At 37.9% G+C, this 11359-nt stretch overlaps 1 long non-coding RNA gene across 1 annotated transcript in view; it reads left to right on the forward strand.

The window, feature by feature from the left end:
• The window catches only part of LOC140327810 (uncharacterized), a 15106-nt gene extending 5435 nt beyond the window's left edge, over positions 1-9671 (forward strand). Inside the window, exons 2-4 of the long non-coding RNA XR_011920137.1 lie at positions 1835-1892; positions 9054-9151; positions 9249-9671. This is a non-coding gene — a long non-coding RNA (uncharacterized lncRNA). The remainder of the gene's footprint in view (positions 1-1834; positions 1893-9053; positions 9152-9248) is intronic.
• The last annotated feature ends 1688 nt before the right edge of the window (positions 9672-11359 follow it).

The raw sequence follows: 11359 nt of genomic DNA on the forward strand, positions 1-11359 counted from the left end.
GATTGGCACAGATTGATCAGAAGTGGACATGAATGGCACATGAACAATAACTGTGTACTGTAGTCTTCTTCATGGGTAAATAAGGCACCCCCCTGAAAATAAGCCCTAGAGCATATTTTGGCCTTCCAAAAAAAATAAGACAGTGTCTTATCATCGGGGAAACAGGGTATGTGCCTTTAAATATACGGCATCTTTGGAAACAGGTTCCCAGAACCCCTAATACTCAGATTACTATTGAGTCCTTGTTGCATTTGCAGGGGTTAGAGCTTCGAAAGAGTATATATAAAGCAAACAGAAAAGAAAGGGTTTTTGGCAAACAAGAATTTATTGTAATCAGTAATACAGCCCATAAAAAAGCAATATATCACAATACAGTACTGGTGGGCCACCATACAAGTTGTGGTCCCGTGCAGTATTATTTACTATTATTATTTACTATCATCTACCTTAGTGTGCGCATATATATCCGTACCTTGTATCACTGCAAAAAAGTATCAGTTCATGGTGACCCAACGCGTTTCGCCTATCGGCTTCCTCAGGGGTAACGATACATCAGCAAATTTATATGCATTCAGTTATAGTCTCTAAATATATAAACATATACATAGACAGTAATATTAATATTCTGTAAGAAATAATGGGTTCAGAGATATGGAGTACTTAATTACATATGTAAGGTCAGTTGCAGTTTCAAAAGTTGACAAAGGAAATAATAACTGTGGTTTTGTAAAAATACATCAAAATATATCATATCATATAAACATTCTAGTAGGAATATGGAAGTGAGAATAGGAGATTTTTATTTATAGTGATAGGTTAAACAAATAACTTATATGATATTGTTGTGAGACTTGATTCAGTAGATGTTGGTAATAGGGGAAGGTTTCCAACATTTGGGGCCCAAAAGGCAGTGTTGTTTGAGAAAGGGTACACATGAAATATGTTCTTAGAGGCATCACAGTGTAAGATGGGTATATCTAGAATGAATAGTTACTAATTATAACAAATGTAAAGGACGCCTACTAGTGAGTATAGATATATAGTATAGTACCCAGTCCCAGACTTCCCCAGACGCGGGCAGCGTGCACGTGGAGCGGTGGGAGGTGAAAATGCCTGAAATGCCGTCCTATACATTGAGGCTGCTCCCTGGGATCTCCCTGCTCCTCTGCACGCCAGCAGCAGACGACATCTCTGTCTGTCAGGACTGCATCCTTACAACTTAGAAATCACTGGTTGGTACTATACTATATATCCATCTTACACTGTGATGCCTCTAAGTACACATTTCATGTGTACCCTTTCTCAAACAACACTGCCTTTTTGGCCCCAAATGTTGGAAACATTCCCCTATTACCAACATCTACTGAATCAAGTGCCACAACAATATCATGTAAGTTATTTGTTATATAAACAAATGTATATGTTTAGAGCCTATAACTGCATGCATAGAAATTCGCTGATGTACCCTTACCCCCGAGGAAGCCGAGAGGCGTAACGCGTCGGGTTTTAAAAATACGGTCACCATGAACTGCAGTAATACAGGATACGGAAATATATGTGCACACAAAGGTAAATGACTTATGTATAGCGCCCTCCAGTGCCCAAATAGTACTGCACAGGACCACAACTTGTATATTGGCTCACCAGTACGCTAATGTGATGTATTGTTGTTTATAGGCTGTATTACTGATTACAATACATTCTTGTTTGCCAAAAACCCTTTTTTTCTGTTTGTTTTATATATTCTGTTGATTACTAAAGGGTTGGCACACTGTCCTCAAGGACACACAATCTATTTCAACTTGAATTCACCACTCACTCTCTTACTTTCCAGCTTTGAAAGCCTCCTGAATTTTAAACCGAGCATCAGAATTGGGAAAAAAAGATTTACAGTAAGTGACTTTGAACATGACATGGATGTTAGTACCAGGAAATGTTTATCTGCTAGGATTTTCACACACAACCATCTCTAGGGTTTACAGAGAACGGTCTAAAAAAGGAAAAAAAGTCCACTAAGCGACAGTTCCCTTGGCAATAATGACTTCTTGATACCAGAGGTCAGAGGAGAATAGCCAGACCGGTTTTTGCTGATAGACAATAACTAAAAACAAATACTCACCACAACCGAGGCGGCAATTCACATGGGCTCACCAAAATTGGACAAGAGAATACTGCCAAAATGTTAACTGGTCTCATGGTTCTCGATTTATGCGGCAGAATTCAGATAGTAGTCAGATTTTGGCTTCAACAACATGAAAGCATGGATCCATCCTGTCTTATATCAATGGTTCAGGTTTTTGGTAGAATGGTGCTAGGGATATTTTCTTTGAGCACTTTGAGCCTCCTAATATTAGCTGAGCATTAAAAGTATAGAAATTCTACAGCCGTTCTTAGTATTGCTGCAGATTATGTCCATCCCTTTATGAGCCTGGTGTACCTATCTTCTGATGGCTACTTACAGCAGGATAATGCACCATGTCACAAAGCTCAAACCATCTCAGGGAGGTTTCTTGAAATTACAATTAATTCACTGTCCTCAAGCAGCCTCCACAGTCACCGAATTCTAGCTTGTTAATGAACAGTGAGACCTAAGTCTGTCGAAATTTCATACTATCATGAATGGAGAAGCAATACTCATAAAATGCAATGCAGGAATCTGCACCATAAAACAGCCTTCACAGTCACCAGAGTACCTATGGGATCTGCTGAAACTGGAGATACACATCATGCATGTGCAGCCAACAAATCTGCAGCAATTACATGATAATATCAAATCAATATGGACCAAAATCCCTTAGGAATGTTCCCAGCACCTTGTTGTTGAAGATGTACTACGAAGAATTAAAGAAGTTTGAATGTCAAAGGGGGTCTATCCTTGTACTAACAAGAAGTATCTAATAAAGTGGTCAGTGAGTGTATTTGGGTTGTTTTGATAGTTTGGTCATTGGATTTTTGTTCACTTCCTATACTATTTCATGACAAACAGTAGTTGATCTTTAAATTTTATAGGTACAACAATCTGAAATCTGGTGGCTACTGACTTTCACACATTACCCTTCTCCTAATTTAATACTGTAGTTTACATAAGTGATCATCATAAAACCTGTCTATGCTGGCTTTTTGCTGAGCAGATGACAAGATGAATTTCCATGTAAAATCAGAAAGCAAAGGATGAAACTCATCACTAGCAATAGGGAGAGATGCAAATGTGAGTTTCTAGTCTGTCTGCATGAATCCAGTAAAAAACTCGGAGCCTGCTGTAGACACGCACATGCAAACAGTCATACAAAGCAATGACAACTGAAAGCTAGGAATGTGTGCTTCTATACGTAAGCATTTCAATTATGTCTTAAACACATTCAAACTGAAAAGTTCTACAAAGTTGTCTTAATAGAACAAAGGTTACTAGGGCATGTTACTAGAACAAACAATCACTTTTTCAATCAAGCAGAACATCTTTCTATTGTGATTTTCGTTTAAAGATTATATGATTATTGTGTAGTTTATTGTTCCAAACTAAATATTAAAAAAAAAAAGTTAAGCTTAATACTTCACTCAACCTGAATTTTTGTGTAAAAGGTAAAGGTGCAGTCATAACAAATGCAGCTAAATGCATCACATGTGTCTGAACAAGCCTGCAACAAACACAATGGTGCTAGGTAGGTGTTGTTATATGTTTGTTTACATTACATTACTATGTACAGGCCCTTCCACCATTCACTTGCTCACACTGCATTGGAAATGCTCTGTAAATGTCTCTGAACAATGAGGCCCATGAGTCTGGTAAAATGTTCTACTATCCTTAATGGAGAAGCAATAATTATAAAATGCAATGCAGGCAACTGCCCCATAATTATCTCTGCCACATCCGCAATTTGTATTGCATCTTAGCTCCTGGCAATGTAAACAGGTACTCATTTCATTTACCATGTGAGGTACACACCTGATAAAGAAAGAAAACTTCTTGAACCTTGTTTGAGACAAACAATCCTCCATCACCAGTGTCTCACATGCTCGCCCTTGCAGACACTGCAGAACACAGCGGGAGGATTTTAGCAGCACTGTCGAGTCCACCAATCCAGAAAGCAGTGGGCAGGGCTGGGTGTTACCAATTGTTGACTGACAAGCTACTGGACTATAAATTAACAGTGAAAATGCTAATAGCTACACCCAACAACATCTTCTCATCCCATTGTATTGCAAGCAGACACAGCCTATAAGAGGGACAACACTTCTAAATTTACTAGCAGTGCAACAGTGTTGTCCCCCATCACATGAAGCTGAGATGAGATATATTTTACTAGCAGGTATTTGTGAGACTTTGCAGGCAGATTGGGGTAAACAGAAGTTCTTTTTGCAGAACTTCAGACAGTAGTTTAGGGAACTTTGGGATTTTCTACAGCCACAATTCTGAAATCCCCACCTGAAAATGTCACAAGGAGGCCAGGTTTAGTATCAGCAGCAACCTCTGTGATCCTTAAAGTGAATTTAATGTCTCAGTGGCTCATTTTTTTACTTCCCAAAATGTCCTTCTCCCCATCCTCCAGAAGTGGCCAGGATTACTTTGTTCAGGGATGTTTGTTTAGGGTGTGTCACTTTATTGGTTCCTTCATAGAATGCATAATCCTATAGAATACATAATCTGTTACCAGTGTGATTGGAAAACCAGTTTTCCAACCCTAGAAGCAGGTTATAACTACAGCTGATGTCTTGTTAATTCCAATTGATGCCTTGTGTTCCATCAGCAAGGAGGACTCCCAGAACAGGAACCCAAATTTACCTTCAAAACATTTAAATCCACTTACACTCCATGCGCTTAATTTATTAAAGAAATATAGGATGTTGATTTAGCAAAGATCATTTTGCAAGAGATAATTCACTGTCCTTAGTGAATGTGATGAATACTTTCACAAAGCACTGTATTATCTGTAATTATTATCTGGTGTCATGTGAAAATATTAGAACGGGCTGTCATTGAAAATAGTTTGTACTATGCATGGCTTTTCTATAATAAATCTGCCACATTTCAGGCTTTGTTCTCTTAGTGTACACAAAGATCCTGTCCCCCTCTCTTTCCACTCTTCTCTAATATTCCTAACTATCGCCCTCCGCCCATATTGTTAAATTTATGCTGGACAGGATATGAATGACTGTTATCATGGTACTTATCAGGATAATCTTTTTATAACATATGCAGCACTTGTCATTGTTATTATATATCTTTTCCTTTTTTTCAAATATTGATGGCAATTTCTCATTCTGTTAATCTTTGCCTTTGATTTGTATTTGCCACAAATGTTGTACTCTCACCTCTTTGTACATACTTGATCTGTAATAAAAAGTTAAATACAGTTAACATTCAAAAATCCGGCAACCTCCAGCCCAGGGGGTTCCGGATTTTCGAAAATTCAGGATTTTTGAAGGTTATACTTTCCTTCACACATAGACCAGCCTTCCCCTCGCAGCACCGCGGACATCTGGCACAGTTCCAGGGAGCTGGCAGCAGGGACGTCTCAACGTGTATTTAGTGTAGCAAGCAAGACCTAACAGTTGTTTTTGCAGAACAGTGCCATTAAAACATAAGTGGCCAAACAGTGTACCACAGTCCCTGTATTAAAAATGCGCAATTCATGCCGTAAAACTGAAGGAACCGGGTTTATGATGGCTGGATTTTCTATTGTCAACTGTACTGAAGTATGGTGGTTGTTTCTTCTTGCTGTTTTTTCTTGAATCATATACAGGCTTTCTTTGCCCTGTGCCGTAGTTCCTTTTGTTGGATTGTACATCACAACAGGGGAAGGATAAATCCACTTCTACACAGAAATTCATGAGAAACCTATAGACAAAAAAAGTGTTAGTGTACTTTTTTTTTATAAAACAAGGGCATTAAAAATGATAAAAAAAACTTCCAGCAAGATAGAAATTCACACTCTACTCTCTAGTGATAAAAAAGCTCACAGTCCATAAGCTATGTAACACCTAAATACAAAGTCACTATGTGACATCAAGATGAACTCCACCCTACGCATTTCATAAACATATATGAACATGTAGATGTATCTACATTTACCAAAACTTCAAAAAATTTCTATGCAGCATACATGCAGCGAACACACAGCAAAGGTATTTGACCGAAAAAAACTGCATCTGATGTAGAGAAACACACTGATGGTATGGGGTGTTCACATTAAAGTGTTCTAATTTCTATGCTGATACATACGCATTATCACAATGAATATGGTCCATTAATCGTTAATGGCATCCTAATTGTTCTATAGGAACACATTGATTGATCTCTACAATGATTCCCCCAGATTTATCAAAATTATAAAATGTAGTGTCTATGCCTAGAACGATTTTTATCCTATTTTTAGAATACTGACGCAGTTGCTTCATTGGGATTTACTTCGCTTTGTTCTGGATTACCAGTACAAAAACAGCATTAGAATTACCATAGTTTAAACTGGATTAACCTTTGGCTGTTTTTATTTTTTGAAGTAATAAAAATGTTGATTTAATAATTTATATTAAAAATGCTTAGGCTTTGCATTGTTGCTTTACAGTCAATGGGTTGCAATGATCTTTAATAAATTTCACTGATAAAATGGATAAAATGCCAGCATATTACAATATATATATATGTATAAATATATATATATATATAGCTGCAGAAGACAAACAGGTATACATAACAATGTTGTTCAAATATTCCTGTACTTTACCACATAATGTAGTTTAGGTACTGTAAATAATCCCTGCATAGTTGTCTAGCTGCATAATATTTAGCTGTGCTGGGTGCTATTTTATGCATACTATTTCACTGGGGACAAAGTGTATCCCTTAAAATCCTACTCCTGGCAGTGCTTTGGTAATTAACATATACAATTGGCACCTGACAGCTGACTCATGGACCACGTTAATTAGTCCCTTTGCTTCTCTGGTGTCCAGAACAGGCTGGGGTTGACATATGCAGGTCTCATTAATGAGATCCTTTGAGCTATTCAGCTACTGGTTACTACCTCTTGTTTGCAGGTTGTATAAACATATACACCCTGAGTTTAATATAATTAGACACTGTTTATATCTCATCGGCATACCATTTTCATTTATAAAAATGAATGGTTGAAATATATGCAAAGGATCTATTGGACAGATAACAATATTACTGAAAAGACATGTTAGAAATCTCCAGGTGCTTGGAAATTAGATCCCTCATTGTTACCAGTCCCCTTGCTGAAGACACACTAGCATATAGATATTACTGAAATATCAGTGACACTGCTTTCTCTGCTCTCTCTGGTATCTGTGACACTGCTCTCTCTTGGTTTGCTTCCTATCTGTCTGACCGCTCCTTTCAAGTTTCTTTCAATGGTAACTCCTCCTCACCCACTCTCCTCCCTGTTGGTGTTCCCCAAGGGTCAGTCCTTGGACCGGTTCTCTTTTCTCTGTACACCTCCTCTCTCGGTAGTCACATATCCTCCTTTGGCTTACAGTACCATCTGTATGCTGATGACACTCAAATTTATCTGTCCACCCCTGACCTGTCTCCCTCAGTCCTGGATAAGGTCTCATGCTGCCTGTCAGCCATCAAATCATGGATGTCTGACCGATTCCTGAAACACCCTGAACCCCCCCGACATATATCTAACTGTTAACAACACTGTTATTCGGCCCTCCCCTCAGGCACGTTGTCTTGGTGTCACCTTTGACTCGGCCCTCTCATTTACCCCCCATATTCAGAACATTTCCAGGTCCTGTCACTTTCACCTACGCAACATCTCCAAAATCCGCCCCTACCTGTCCGCTGAGACCACCAAACTCCTTGTACATGCTCTTATCATCTCTCGTCTGGACTACTGTAACATCCTTCTCTCTGGTATTCCACTAACCCGACTCTCTCCTCTACAATCTATCATGAATGCTGCAGCCACACGCACGGATACAAGACTTCTCTAGAGCAGCCCCAACTCTCTGGAATGGTCTTCCTCATCCTATTCGGCTTGCTCCTACTTTCTGCTCATTTAAAAGAGCGCTCAAAACCCATTTTTTTCAAACTTGCCTACCCATCTTCTTCTGTCATTTGAAACCATCACTACTTCCCACCACTACAAGTTCTCCCATCCTACTACGTGTGAAATTCCCCCACCTACTAGATTGTAAGCTCTTCGGGGCAGGGTCCTCTCCTCCTGTATCACTGTCTGTATTAGTCTGTCATTTGCAATCCCTATTTATTGTACAGCGCTGCGTAATATGTTGGCGCTATATAAATCCTGTTTATTAATAATAAAAATAATAATAATAGATATTCACCCAACTTTCATGGTCAAGAGCATGGCCCTTGTGGAGGGTTTATAGGTGGGATGGGGCAGGACCACATTCTGGTCATCAGAAGGTGGGACCATATATGTTGCAGATATTTTTTTAGAACGTCCCTACTAATGTTTGGCCAGTCTAAGGGTCACTGCTATCTTTTAAAACAGACTGATTGGCAACCTTTACTGGCTAATCCAAAACTGAATCTTACCTGAACATTGTATAAAATGTTTACAGTACTGAGCACATGTTTCAAATTAGATTAGGTTCACTTAGGTTTAAGGGTATACTCCCCAGTCCATGCTACCTTGCTGCTCTATTGGAGCCATTGAAAGAGTTGTTCTAACAGCGCAGGTTTTCCAGGTATTGGGGAGCATGTGGCCTTCCCCATGGTAAAGCTTTTGGGCTTAATGGAACTAACAAGATGCACTGAATTGGGAGAAGTTTCTTTAAAATGATTACTACAATTTAATTATGTTGCTAGATGGCTACATTATCCTAAGTTTTGCTTTGCAATACCAGACATTTGGGATTGAGCAGAAACAAGAAACCTCACCCCATGTCTATCATGCCCTTCAGTAGGCCAACAAAGTACCACCTACAATATTCTTTATTCACCAGTTTTCCTTATACATAATAACTAGGTTGGGATATACGCTGCATTCATTTTATTTAAATCTAACAATATGTTAGTTATGTCTTTAAATACAACAACAAAAATGTTTGTGATTCTTTATTAGCAGTACAATATGGATGTTGGCTTCTGGCCATATCTGAAGAGGACTGTGGGCTTTCCTATTTGCATCAGCTTTGGTTATCCGAGTCAATAGCTGCAATGGTAAGAGCTTTTCATCAATAGAAGCAGGTCTTTTAGTATTGGTATTCTGAGCTTTCACTTCAGTTAAAAATAATCTTCCATTTTCTTTTCTCCTTAGGTCCATCACTTTTGGGGTTTATTTTTGAATCAGCAACACATAAACAAGAAGCAGGAGACAACATTACATAAATTATATTATTGGTAATATAATGTCCTGTTAAACAAATGAAATGCAATCACTGAACGCTGAAGGCAGATTAACAGAAACACAAATTCATGCTGGTATTTATTACGTGGTATTTATTACTAATAAGCGGAAAAACAGTCTGGCATAACATACAATAAAAACTGGTCTCCCAGCTCCTATCAGCCATATAGTTATCTTACATTCCTTTGTCCAAACATAATGTCATTTGTGTGAAATACACAGTTCCCCTTATTTCACTGTATAATAGAGCTGGTAGCAATCATATTGTATGGATAGGCCATGTCTTCTTCAGAAGTAGAGCTGTACAGGTGAGAAATTGTTGTCAATTCTATGCCATTGGAAGTCTTGCAGGTTTGTTTGCACTCCAATTAGAAGCAATTATCGTTTCCTCGACTTATATCTATGAAATAAGATCAGCCTCCCTAAGATAACGCAAACAAGTTTAACTATTTCTCAAAAAATTATGTTATGACAAATATATAGGAATAGAAGAGAAATGTTGTCTATAGTTCTTCTTGAAGTCTATTGTTAAATTGTTAAATCAGCTAGCATATATATGTGAATTTAACTTTGTATCAGCCTCTTGCAATCCACTATACAGCAGAATTTAGCCTGAAGTAGCACAGTCAGATGTGCTGATAGGAGAACAGAGCAGGGCGACACAGAGAAGTCCTTTGCCCTTGGTCGTTCACTGTCTAGTCATTCACTGGGAGCAGGGATGTGACCGTATTATATTAGGGAACTTTCAGATCTCCAGGCATGTGCTATGTGGCAGAGCTGTTTAGGAATAAATTACATTGGCACAGACACCAAAACAAACATTGGCAATACTGTTTAAAGTCCAAGAAAACATATTTGGGACACCATTTAACACAACGTATGTGGGCATTGTACACCCCCTAGTTTTGTAAGTAAAAATAGATTTTTAAAACGTGGTCTATACATCACCCCAAAAAGAAGGACAAGTTGGGAGGAAAAAGAGACGGAGAGATTTGGTTTCAAAAGAAGGAGAATCCCAACAAATAACAGGGATTTGGGGACTAATATTATTATTATTGGTATTAATAATAATAATAATATTAATAATATCCACAATGGAAGAAACAGTATAAAATGAATTTATTTATTAGCAACTTAAAATTCCTTTACACTTCCCTGAAATTTCCTCTCTAAGCAGGTGATATAAGGAGGGGACACGGCTGTACAACTACTGCTTTTTCCTTACCCTTTTCCAGTCCTATAAAAAGAATGAATATTTTGCATGTGGAAATATTTATTTCCAAAAGTATTATTTAAAAAAAATCAATGTCAATACTTACAGTATTATAGTCATAGCTTAACAGGTCTGAGTAGCACACAAAAAATCCGTAGAAAAAAACCTTCTGTTAAGATATATAACTTTAAAATTACCAGTTGATCTCCAAGAAATCCCCTAAACTTCTAACTTTTATGTGAGATGACAACACAGTGATCTCTCATTTCAATGTCTCATGCATCCATTGGGCCTGATTTATTAAAGCTCAACAAAGCTGGAGAGAATACACCTTCATCAGTGAAGCTGGGTGATTCAACAAACCTGAAATGGATTTCTTAAAAATCATTTGCTATTTGTTAGCAAATGTTTTCAAACCTGGACCAGATCTAATCCAGATTTGTTGGATCACCCAGCTTCACTGATGAAAGTGTATTCTCTCCAGCCTTGGGGAGCTTTAATAAATCAGACCCATTGTCTCATCGAAAATCTTTGCTGCCTTTTTTCCCAAGAGGGCTGAAGATGTAGTTCTAGGGGAAAAGAGGTTTGGTCACTATGAACTTAACGCCAAGATTTTTTCAAACCTAAAGATCCTTAGAAAATAAAACACATTAAAAAGCTCTTAAGTTTCCAGATGCAAAACACCAAAGGAACAAACTATTAAAAATGACTTTAATTTAGATTACAGTTCTTTTTTTTTATAAACTGATAAATGTATATGACCCCAAACTCCCCTGATAATAATTAGGGCTGTAATACTTGGTAGATT

This window comes from Pyxicephalus adspersus, chromosome 3, assembly GCF_032062135.1.
Source record: "Pyxicephalus adspersus chromosome 3, UCB_Pads_2.0, whole genome shotgun sequence".
NCBI classification, from domain to species: Eukaryota; Metazoa; Chordata; class Amphibia; order Anura; family Pyxicephalidae; genus Pyxicephalus; species Pyxicephalus adspersus.